This window comes from Bombina bombina, chromosome 2 (genome assembly GCF_027579735.1).
Source record: "Bombina bombina isolate aBomBom1 chromosome 2, aBomBom1.pri, whole genome shotgun sequence".
Classification (NCBI taxonomy): Eukaryota; Metazoa; Chordata; class Amphibia; order Anura; family Bombinatoridae; genus Bombina; species Bombina bombina.
Genome location: NC_069500.1, coordinates 1,276,996,003 through 1,277,008,279, shown reverse-complemented (window position 1 = coordinate 1,277,008,279; position 12,277 = coordinate 1,276,996,003).

The following is a 12,277-nucleotide window of genomic DNA, read 5'->3' as shown; positions in this document are numbered from 1 at the left end:
GATTGTATAATTCTGGGACCTCAAGGCTGCTATTTCATGGGAGATGAATGCCAAATAGATGTTCAAGTGACCCAACTCCTGCCTATCCCAATAGGGAGAAAGATGGCTGCCTCAGTGATTGTAACTTAGAGGGATATGGGTTTTCAAATATGTGTAGCATTTTTTAATTCTAAGGGGTATGTAACCTAAGGCAAAGGTGTAAAGCTATTTACGGCACACATTACTTCTTAGTTATTTCTCTTAATTGGAGATTAAGGCAAGCGCAGCTCTGGATAGTGCTCATCTAAGCATTGGGGCAAAGAGGGGTAGGGATTTACTCTTTTTCGCAGCACTCGTTAGTCTAAAAGGAGTAGGCAGTCTAGAGTAGGAGTGCAGAGCTGTTATTAATGCACTCTTCTACCGTGGGATATCTTTTTAGTGCAACAAGGGCATGCGCCACTCTAGGCAGTGGTCATCTAGGTAAAGCGCAAGAACATAACAAGCCACAAGCTGCAACATCACTTAACTGTCCTTGATAAGTTAGATAAGTACAATTACAAATAATTATAGGCACAAGGAGGTAGAGTAAGAAAGGGAGGGAAGGAGGGAGGAGGGAAGAAGAGTAGTCTAGAGAAGTGTAAAGAAGAAAGAGGAGACTGCTCCGGGAGTGACTTGTCACCTGCCAGGGTTCTCAGGAGTTAATGGTGGATGAGGCCCCTGCTGTGTATGTGTATCGCACAGCTGTTCGTGAGACCAGGGAGTCAGGTTCTATGCAGGAGGGCCGTAGGGGCTTAAGGGCTGGAGCAGCGCTTTACCTGTGTGCAGCTGGGTAACGGATATTTCAGGACTGTCCCTCTGTAGCCGCCTCTCGTGTGTTTCTTTGGCCCTGCAAGGTTACAGTCTGGCGTATGGCGGCTAAGATGGCGGATGTTCGCGCCAACACTGAGCCGGTGGAGATGAGCCCAGACGCTGGTCCCCTTCAGGCGCTACTGCTCTGCCGGGATTGCCGCTCCAATGCTTCCCGGATGATGTGATTATCCGGGTGTCCGTCTCTCTCTGCTGCCGTGAATAAGCCTCCGGGTAATGACTGCCTCACTGCTTACTGTGTGTGTTCCGTCCGGGGTGTGTTTGTGGACTAGGAGACCCCAGGCAGTATTTCTTTAAGCATCTGGAGTGAGTCTCCTACTCTCCGGGGGGCAGCAGGTTAGCAGCTCCTGCAAGAAAGCTACAGACCGGTCACAGTCAGATGCGGTCTCCGTTCAGCAGGTCCGGTGCTCCTGATAGGGCTATTTAAAGCTAAATGTCATTAGTTATGGGTATTCTTAGTGCACTCTGACCCGTTGTTGTCTGAAGACAGGGATCTAATTGATCTTAAGCCCTGTTTTTATGTCCGTGAGGCCCGGGGTAGGCCGCATCCGCAGGCTTTCCTGGTTGTGGCCCGGTCCTCTGTTCCGGTCTGTTTTGCGGTCTCTCCAAATTGTCTCAAAATCACTCAACCAAGCTCCCCTCAGATGCTGATAATATTAGGAGCTGAATTCTAGCGTTTTTATTTGCAGAATTCAGCTATAAACACTTATATCTCTGCTTTTTTAATGGAGCTCTTCTCCAGTGCTGCCACTCTGGTTGCTGGCCAGCTCCTCCCCCCCCCAATTAATACACTTTTTACCTACTGTATGTGATTACCTTGTATCTAAGCCTCTGCAGACTGCCAACTTATCTCAGTTCTTTTGACAGACTTACATTTTAGCCAATCCACTGGAGTGATCACAATGATATCTATATGGCACATATGAACTAGCACTGTCTAACTGTTAAAAACTGTCAAAATGCACTGAGATAAAAGGTGGCCTTTAATGGCTTAAAAATTAGCATACGAGCCTACCTAGGTGTAGTTTTTTAACAAAGAACACCAAGAGAACAAAGCAAATTAAATAGTAAAAGTAAATTTAACATTAAACAACCTATCTGAATCATTAAAGTTTAATTGTGACTAGACTGTCCCTTTAAAGACTGGTCACTCACTGATAGGCAGATTTCCAACCTCACTGACAGAAAAAACAAGATCCCCAAAGATATTTGGAGCTGAAAGCAGCGGCTCTTACAGCCTGCACATCAGTGCATTAGGGCTGGTGAGACTGTTTCTTTAGGCAGAAAAACAAGATTTTTTTTTTGTTTATTTTGTTTTTGTTTTTTTTGTTTTTTGTTTTTTTTTAGAAATGTTTACATTTTACAATAAATGAATCATGTATATGACTGAACTCTGTTTCAAAAGCACAACTTTATATTTTATATGTAAAACAGTATATTTTGATTATTAAAGATAACAAGTAGTGTAAAATGTGGTCATTTTCGGAATCCACTTGGATGCAGTGTTGGCAAAACCGAAGCTTTAAAAAAAAAGAGACGCAACCGCCCGCATGAAATATCGATAAAAACCTGTAACTGCCCGAACGAAGTATAAAAAAAAACGGAGGTGAATTTTTTCACCACCCTGCAATTTTCGGATTCCACCTGGATGCTTTAAAAAAAAACAAAACAAAAAAAAAAACATGCAACTGCCTGCACAAAATATCGAAAAACACCTAACCTCCCGCACAAAGTATTAACAAACACCTAAACCGCAAACCCCCACATCGCAAAATAATAATGTAATTAACCCCTAATCCGCAAATAACATAATTAAAATATTAACCCCTTAACCGCAAACCCCTCACATCACAATAAACCTAATTAACCTATTAAACCCTAAACCGACAAACCCCCACATTGCAATAAACCTATTTAACTCATTAACCCCTAAACCGCCAACCCCAAACATTGCAATAAACCTAATTAACCTATTAACCCCTAAACCGCCAAACCCCCACATCACAATAAACCTAGTTAACCTATTAACTCCTAAACCACCAACCCCTCCACAACGCAAATAACTAATTTAATTATTAAGGCCCCTAACCTAACACCCCCTAATGCTAAATTACACTTAAAATAAAACCTAACATTAAATTACAAAAAAATAATCTAAAATTACAGAAAAAATAAAAAAAGTATCAAAAATTAAAAAATTTAACCTAATCCCTATGAAAATAAAAAAGTCCCCCAAAATAAAAACACCCCTAAACTAAAATACCAATAGCCCTTAAAGGGGCCTTTTGTAGGGCATTTCCCTAAATTAAACAGCTCTTTTACATTTAAAAATGACTAAATCCCCCCTATCAGTCAAACCCCCCAATCACCAAACCCCCCAAAATAAAAAAAAAACTAACACTAAAAAAACCTAAAGTACCAATTGCCCTAAAGGGGCATTTGTGTGGGCATTGCCCTTAAAAGGGCATTCAGCTCTTTTACTGCCCTTAAAGGACAGTCAACACCAGAATTTTTGTTGTTTAAAAAGAATGATAATCCCTTTATTACCCATTCCCCAGTTTTGCATAACCAACACAGTTATAATAATACATGTTTTACCTCTGTAATTACCTTGTATCTAAGCTTCTGCTGACTGTCCCCTTATTTCAGTTCTTTTGACAGACTTGCCTTTTAGCCAATCAGTGCTCACTCTTAGGTCACTTCACGTACATGAGCTCAATGTTATCCATATGAAACACATGAACTAATGCCCTCTAGTGCATTCAGATTAGAGGCAGTCTTCAAGGACTAAGAAATTAGCATATGAACCTCCTAAATTTAGCTTTCAACTAAGAATACCAAGAGAACAAAGGAAAATTGATGATAAAAGCCAATCGGAATTAAGGTAGAAAAAATCTGATTGGCTGATTGAATCAGCCAAACAGATTCAAGTTCAATCGGATTGGCTGATTGAATCAGCCAATCAGATTTAGCTCGCATTCTATTGGCTGATCGGAACAATGGAATGTGAGGTCAATCTGATTGGCTGATTGGATCAGCCAATCGGATTGAACTTGAATCTGATTGGCTGATTCAATCAGCCAATCAGATTTTTCCTACCTTAATTCCGATTGGCTGATAGAATCCTATCAGCCAATCGGAATTCAAGGGACTCCATCTTGGATGACGTCCCTTAAAGGAACCTTCATTCATCGGGAGTTGCCGGAAGAAGAGGATGGATCCACGTCGGCTGCTTCAAGATGGTCCCGCTCCACGCCGGATGGATGAAGATAGAAGACGCCGCCTGGATGAAGATGTCTACCGGTCCGGATGTCCTCTTCTTGCCGGATAGGATGAAGACTTCGGAGCCTCTTCTGGACGGATCGGTGATACCCGGCGTGGTGAAGATAAGGTAGGGAAATCTTCAGGGGCTTAGTGTTAGGTTTTTTTAAGGGGGGTTCGGGTGGGTTAGATTAGGGGTATGTGGGTGGTGGGTTGTAATGTTGGGGAGGGGTATTGTATGTTTTTTTAAAATGCAAAAGAGCTGTTTTCTTTGGGGCATGGCCCGCAAAAGGCCCTTTTAAGGGCTGGTAAGGTAAAAGAGCTGTTAACTTTTTATTTTAGAATAGGGTAGGGCATTTTTTTATTTTGGGGGGCTTTGTTATTTTTTTAGGGGGCTTAGAGTAGGTGTAATTAGTTTAAAATTCATGTAATCTTTTTTTATTTTTTGTAATTTAGTGTTTGTTTGTTTTGTAATTTAGTTTAGTTGATTTAATTGTAGATAATTGTAGGCAATTTATTTAATTTATTTATTGATAGTGTAGTGTTAGGTTTAATTGTAACTTAGGTTAGGATTTATTTTACAGGTAATTTTGTAATTATTTTAACTAGGTAGCTATTAAATAGTTATTAACTATTTAATAGCTATTGTACCTGGTTAAAATAAATACAAAGTTACCTGTAAAATAAATATAAATCCTAAAATAGCTACAATATAATTATTAATTATATTGTAGCTATATTAGGGTTTATTTTACAGGTAAGTATTTAGCTTTAAATAGGAATAATTTATTTAATAAGATTTATTTTATTTTGTTAGATTTAAATTATATTTAACTTAGGGGGGTGTTAGGGTTAGACTTAGCTTTAGGGGTTAATACATTTATTATAGTAGCGGTGAGGTTCGGTCGGCAGATTAGGGGTTAATAAGTGTAGGTAGGTAGCGGCGACGTTGGGGGGGGGCAGATTAGGGGTTAATAAATATAATATAGGGGTCGGCGATGTTAGGGGCAGCAGATTAGGGGTACATAGCTATAATGTAGGTTGCGGCGGTGTACGGAGCGGCAGATTAGGGGTTAATAATAATAATAATATGCAGGGGTCAGCGATAGCAGGGGCGGCAGATTAGGGGTTAATAAGTGTAAGGTTAGGGGTGTTTAGACTCGGGGTTCATGTTAGGGTGTTAGGTGCAGACTTAGGAAGAGTTTCCCCATAGGAAACAATGGGGCTGCGTTAGGAGCTGAACGCTGCTTTTTTGCAGGTGTTAGGTTTTTTTCCAGCTCAAACTGCCCCATTGTTTCCTATGGGGGAATCGTGCATGAGCACGTTTTTGAAGCTGGCCGCGTCCGTAAGCAACGCTGGTATTTAGAGTTGAAGAGGCAGTAAATTATGCTCTACGCTCCCTTTTTGGAGCCTAACGCAGCCCTTCAGAGAACTCTAAATACTAGCATTGTTTAAAAGGTGTGGAGGGAAAAAAACACGCGTAGCTAACGCACCCCTTTGGCCGCAAAACTCTAAATCAAGCCGATAGATAATTATGAAACTATTAGGTGAACTATCTCTAGTTTAATAGGTTAATCATTCATATTTGATCAACTTTTTAGCTGTACTTAAAAATAGGGATGCACCAATACCGATACTAGTACTCGTGCAAAATGCTCCGATACCTCAACCGATACTTTTGGGCAGCATTGTGAGGGAAGGAGGTACACGGCACAAGGGAGCTTCTGCCTTTAATGTGCCCAGAGCCGCACTAACAAAAATGTTTTGAGAGAGCGCTACAGTAGAGGGGGTGGACCCACACTGTGAGGGAAGGAGGGACACGACACAAGGGAGCTTCTGCCCTTAATGTGCCCAGAGCCATGCTAACATAAATGTTTCAGGAAAGCGCGCTACAGGGAAGGGGGCAGACCCAGCGAGAGAGTGCAATTACAGGGAGCCTGGTCACACTAACAAGTTAGCGACGGCGCATAAACGAGCTAGAACAGGTACATTTATCATTACAGTCTTTCATGCTACTTGTCTATCTCTTTTCTATTTTCCCCCTAAGGTGCAAATACATTACAAAATAATCTTAATATGGCCACAGTTTTTTTTTTCACCAGTAGGTATGTGAAAATTGCTTAACTTCAAGTCTTCAATTATTTTCATTCCCCTTATTGAATTTGTAACTACTATGTACTATCTATAGATCAATGATAGATCATGAATCTTCTCTTGACTGGAAGTGCTATACCAGTGCCCTGTTTATTTTTCTTCTTTTTTTCTATTTTACCACCTTCACTTTTGTAATACATGCCCCTGACAGTATTCTTGTACTGACAGTATGTAACTGTGAAAGGGAAGTGGGTGCAGCTAGCAGCATTTTAAATACATCACGTGATGCCCCTTTGGCCCTCTCCAGTACACCGTTATCAATCATCATTCTTTATGCTCTTCAGTTACTTACTTCTTGGATTAATTTACTGATCTACTGACAGTCCACTCACTTTGTAATGTATAATCTGTATTGCTTTATAGCTAACTGTTACACCACAAAGCCTCCACTGATATTCTCAGATCACACATTTTTAATATAATTGAATTTAAAGCCAAAGTAAATCTATCAGTTTTTTTTCTTAGTTGTCGTTGCTATATGTTTAGGGGATAGTAGTTTAATTCACTGGAAAACATGCACACTAAGCTAATACGCAAATAAATATATCTGCAGTGTCAATTTTCCTATTCCTTAGTCTTTCTGTGAAGTTTATATTAACTTAGTGAGATCACTCCTGCTTCAGTGCCTATAGGCTGCAGAGTGCAATTGAAAAATGCAAAGTTGTTTCTCACTGGAGAGGCTACTCTACTGATTAATATTTTATTTAACGTGTTCTATGAAATTTACTTGAGTTTTTACAACTTTGTGACAACAACCATATAAAACCGTTTTTATAAATTCCATGATGTCTTTTGAGTTACAGTTCTTCATACTTATAAAAAAGCTTTAAATCCTAAGATAGTCTGTATTGTGCTTGGAAAATTGTCACATGACAATAAAAAAGTATCGGTAATTGGTATCGGCGAGTACTTGAAAAAAAGTATTGGTACTTGTACTCAGTCTTAAAAAAATGGTGTTGGTGCAACCCTACTTAGAAACAATGAATTTTACAATAAATAACAACGAAATCTACCCATACTTTATTGAAAGTATAAATATAACCATTACCATAATAATGAAAATGTTAGTAGTTTTATTTAACTAAAAAAAATAACATTATAGGTTTTACTTTCATTTTTACCGTTTGCCCCTACCTCCTCACAATTAGGTTCTTGTGCAGATCTTTTCCACTCCAAACAATCTTCTATTCATTGAGCTTTTTGAAACTAAGGGATTGATTATGTGTAGATAGAAATGCAGGGGAACAATGGGATTAAAGGGACAGTGTTATACAAAAGCATTAAAGGGATAGTAACACAAATGTTTTAATCTGATTTAAAAATGTTAAATTATAATGTATTAGTCATTTTTTTTCTTTTTCTTTACTGTTTAGTTTAATTTAGAATATTTAATAATTTTCAATCCTTCTGTGATACTCATTATACATATCATATCACCGAGGACTACCTAGGTGCCAAGTGCCAGTGCACAAACACACATGTACAGTGCCATACCGCATGCACACTTTTAGACTGCAGTCACCGCTGATTGACGTCATCGGCAGGGACAGTGCCTGTCCTCCCTGCGGGAATTCAAGCGCAGATGAAGGAAATCTGATCTCAATGCCTTTGCATAATAATTATTTTGCATGCTCACTCCTACATGCAGTAGGAAAGAAGTCTGGATAATAATTATTATGCAAAGGCTCTTTATTATGCACACATCAATAGGACAGCTCCAATCAATGCCTCACCTATTTTTTCTGTAGGCCTCTTGAGCTTGACAAAAATGGATAATGTTAGTATTTGGAGTGTAAGTGTATTTAATTGATATAATAGTTTATAAAAATAATTTTTTAAAAAAAAGCAAATGCATATTGCATGTTTAGATTAATATAATTATGTATCGTATTTACATATTCTGAAAGAAATAAAGTTTACTGGTCCTTTAAAGGGACAAAATATATACAAACTGAAGACTATTAAATCAAAGGTACATGAACTTTGTAGGTACCTGTAGGTTGCATGTCTCTAATTATACATACTGTACTACATTAAACAAAACAAGAATGAAATTACATTTATCACAACCAAAAACCATTCATATTATGGTTATGTGTCACAGCCTCCGTGGGTATTGAACCCCGAACTACTGGGTTGTAGTAGAGTGTGTTACTGTGTTGCCACAGGTTAGCTTTAGTTTTGGCTCTATTTTCTAACCTGTTTTCGTATCTCTTTTTTTTTTTTTAACTCTTTGGCTCCACCTGCCTGCCAGCTGCGGTCGATCGTTGTTGGACTTGCTTCCAGGGTTTGTAATGCTGATTTTTTTATTTCCTCTGACCACTTTTGCCTGAATCAGACCAATGTTTTTGCTAGCTGATTCTGTATCTCGTTGCCAGACTGTGTACTGAGTTTCTTCCTGTTTTGTCTACTCTCTTTGATTACCCATTTGTTCCTCATTGCCTGCCTGTTGTCTATATTGCCTGTTCTACTACGTCTTTGCTTTGCCCTCAGCCAATTCTCCACTACGAACTATACCAACATTTGGGGACCCTCCATATGACCCTCCAGCCACCTGGTGGCCAGTAATTAACAGAAGATGTACCTTGCTGCACTACCTCACATTATGATGGTAAAAATTAAAAAAATCATAATAAAAACCCAACGTTAAAAAGAGTCAAATACCTAAAGCAAAATATCTATGTGATAGTTTCAGCTATATATTTTTTTCATAGTGACTGATCACAAAAGCAATGCTCTTATAGAAAGACTTGTATTTCCAAGTTTATGTTCAAACCTTTGGATTATAAGCTAGCTAGATTTTAATTCTAAAGGTTTCCTTCACGCATAATTTTAAGAGATGTCTGGTTTTACCAACACCACTATTCACAATTTTAACCTCATCATTTCACTGTTATTTACACTCAGAAAATGCTCTCCTACACTATGTTTACAAAAACAGATCCTTGAAGTGTCTGCTGCCACCTAGTACTCTTAAAAATGGATAAAAAAAAATTCAAAACTGCTGTCATATAGTGCTCCGGATGGGCTGGCTCCTAAGCATACGGCTCTGCTTTTCAATAAAAGATACCAAAAGAACAAAGAAAGTTATAATCAAAGTAAATTAGAAAGTTGTTCAAAATTGCATACTTTATCTAAATCATGAAAGAAAAAAATTGTGGGTTTCATATTCCTTTAATTACAAGTAAAGTTTTCTAGGGTTCTTCCTAAAAATTATTTTCAATTTTTCCTATAACTTAATTTAAAAGGACATGTAACCTAAAATGTTCCAATGTTTCTTACAGATCTTCTTGATTTTAGAATGTCCCTCAACAAAGGTTGTAATAAACGTAAATGTGTTCATGATGGTGAACATTAGCTTTTCATTGTTAAACATTGTCACTGAGAAAGCTTTTTCTACCTGTCAATTTTCTAAAGTTTACCACTTTTCCATCTGTAACCATATCCCAAAATAACACCAGCTCTTAAAAAAACGTAGTAATTTCCTTAGATACTTCTTGAGTAAACTATAACTTTAAATCATTCTCGTTAAGGTGTTTAATACATTTTTAGGCTGATTCTTTTGCCCCTTTCTAGTTACATTCAGCACATTTATTCTCACTGAGATTTGTAATAATTTGCATATTATGGGGCAAATGCTTTATGTATTTGTGTGTTAAAACAGCCCTCAATGTAAAAGTAGATATAATTTAATATATATTCTATACCATCTATTAAAAGCCGACATGGACCTCTGGAATGTTCCAGCCCAATAATGATTACCTTTTTTTTTTTTTATTCCTTTGTTTGTGAAAACTGCTAGTATAACAATGTTACATCACATAAATAATCATTTTGCCAATTCATACCCTTGTATTAAACCTATTGTATCTCAGAGATAGGGCCCCAGAGTTCCAGGCTTGCATAAGCAAGCCCAAAACACTAGTTAAGACCACTGCTACTTAACCTCTTTGTGACCTAGTGTGGCCCATTTCATTCATACTGATCAGATATGATCGGGATCATTAACAGCCCCCACTTGTGCATGAGCAGGGAGCCGCATTGCACAAGCAACAACAGAGTATACTGCCTGCTCACCACAAGGCCAGGACAAAGAACCAAAGAACCTTGTCTGCCCATTGCCAACAGTAAATAGAGCCCATAGGTTCTTGATCTTTTTAACATCAGCTACAGGTAAAAATCAATCTATTTTGATACATTCTTCATCATAGAGTCTATTCCATAGATAATGTGTCTTCCTGGGTTGGGTTCTGGTCCTTATGGACCTTGTAGAGATGGTAGAAATATGCAGGATGCTGTTGATACAGAAAATCAAACTCATTATCAATCACCCTCTACTGTTTATTTGCAAATAATTGCTCATTTGTCTGACTCGTTTGCTTCTTCTACCATACTGGATTTTGTTCCTGCTCTTTCTGCTCTTCCTGGAACCCCCTTTGTCATTAAAATGACCTCCCTCAAAAATAACTAATGTTATCATCTTTGCATATTATTTTATTCTTATGTAATAATTTTATGCTTTGAAAAGTGTTGAGATTAACATAATGGGTTGTATGTACAACAGACGGTAAGGCTTTATACTGAGGGAAACTTCTTTAATGTCATCAAAAGACTTCATGCCAGTCATCCTAATTTTCACAGTTCTGTCACTGACTTTAAGTCCCATGGTAAAACTGTCCTGGGAGTTTGTCCCATGATGTAAAAATCTGCCCCAGGGTGTAGAATTGGCCTTGATGTCTTTTGTGTAGGAATCATACATGAGGTCTTTGTTGATATTAAGTATAAATTTGTTTGTGTGGCAGCTGAGTCTTCTACACCTTACATCAGAAAAGCAAAATAAAAAATAATATATCTTTGGAGAACCCTTAACCCAGACTCCAGAGAGTTGACTTGTTCTTCCAAAGTACATAAATCGCTATCAAGAAATGATATGTTCCTGGTAGATGATAATACAATCAAACTTCAAGCTAAAACTACTATTCACACCATATGTCTTTCAGATCATGCCCCTATACATCTTCATATTTTAATTTAGACTCCTATTTCACGCTTTTCGCATTTCTATTTCCCTAAATATTTAATTCATAACCTAAAATTCAAAAATTGGCTCACAGCAAAGTACAATGATTTTTTTACACTTCAATAAAGATTATCTAGATAAACCACACATATTTTGGGAAACTGCTAAAGCAGTGCTCAGAGGCGAAATTTTCACATATAATGTTGCACTGAAACAGAAACATAGGAGAAGGGAGAAAGAGGTTTTGAATTTTGCAGTCAATTCTTATAACCGATATTTGCTAAACATGTCATTAGAAAATTGGACCACTTATGTTAGGGCCTTAAAAGAGAGAGATGCCTTTTTAATTTATGAAAGTACACAGAAAGACTTAAAAATGCAGGCAAATTTCTATAAACACAGGAATAAAGCAGGGAAGTTATTAGCTAGCTTGGCTAAAAATGTCAACAGATCTCCCATAATTGAAAGAATAAAAAAATGAAAGTGTGATAGCGACAACAGCAGATGAAGTATTGCAGGTCTTCACTAAATATTTTAAAGAGATATATTCTTTTAAAGAATCTAACGTAACTCAGAAGAATAAATCCTGGAAAAAAATAATAATTCCCAGATAGAGAGAATGATTACCCAGATCTTGCAATTATTTCAATTGATGATGAGAAGGCTTTTGATTCGGTTCACTATGATCATTTAATAAAAACTTAATTAAGATTAGGGTTTAAAGAAATTTTTGTTGATTTTGTTATAAACTTGTATAATAATCCTCGGACAAAACTCATAGTTAATGGCCTTAAATTCTCTAAAATTACCCTCAATAGAGGTACACGCCAGGGATGCCCAATATCTCCCCTGCTATTTAACATCAATTAAATTGAATCTCTGGCCATTATGATTAGCCAAAACTTGGAAGGAATCATAGTAGGTCAGAAGGAAATTAAGATTGCTTTATGATATTCTCTTTTATCTATCTAACACTAGAACTAATATTCCTAGGAT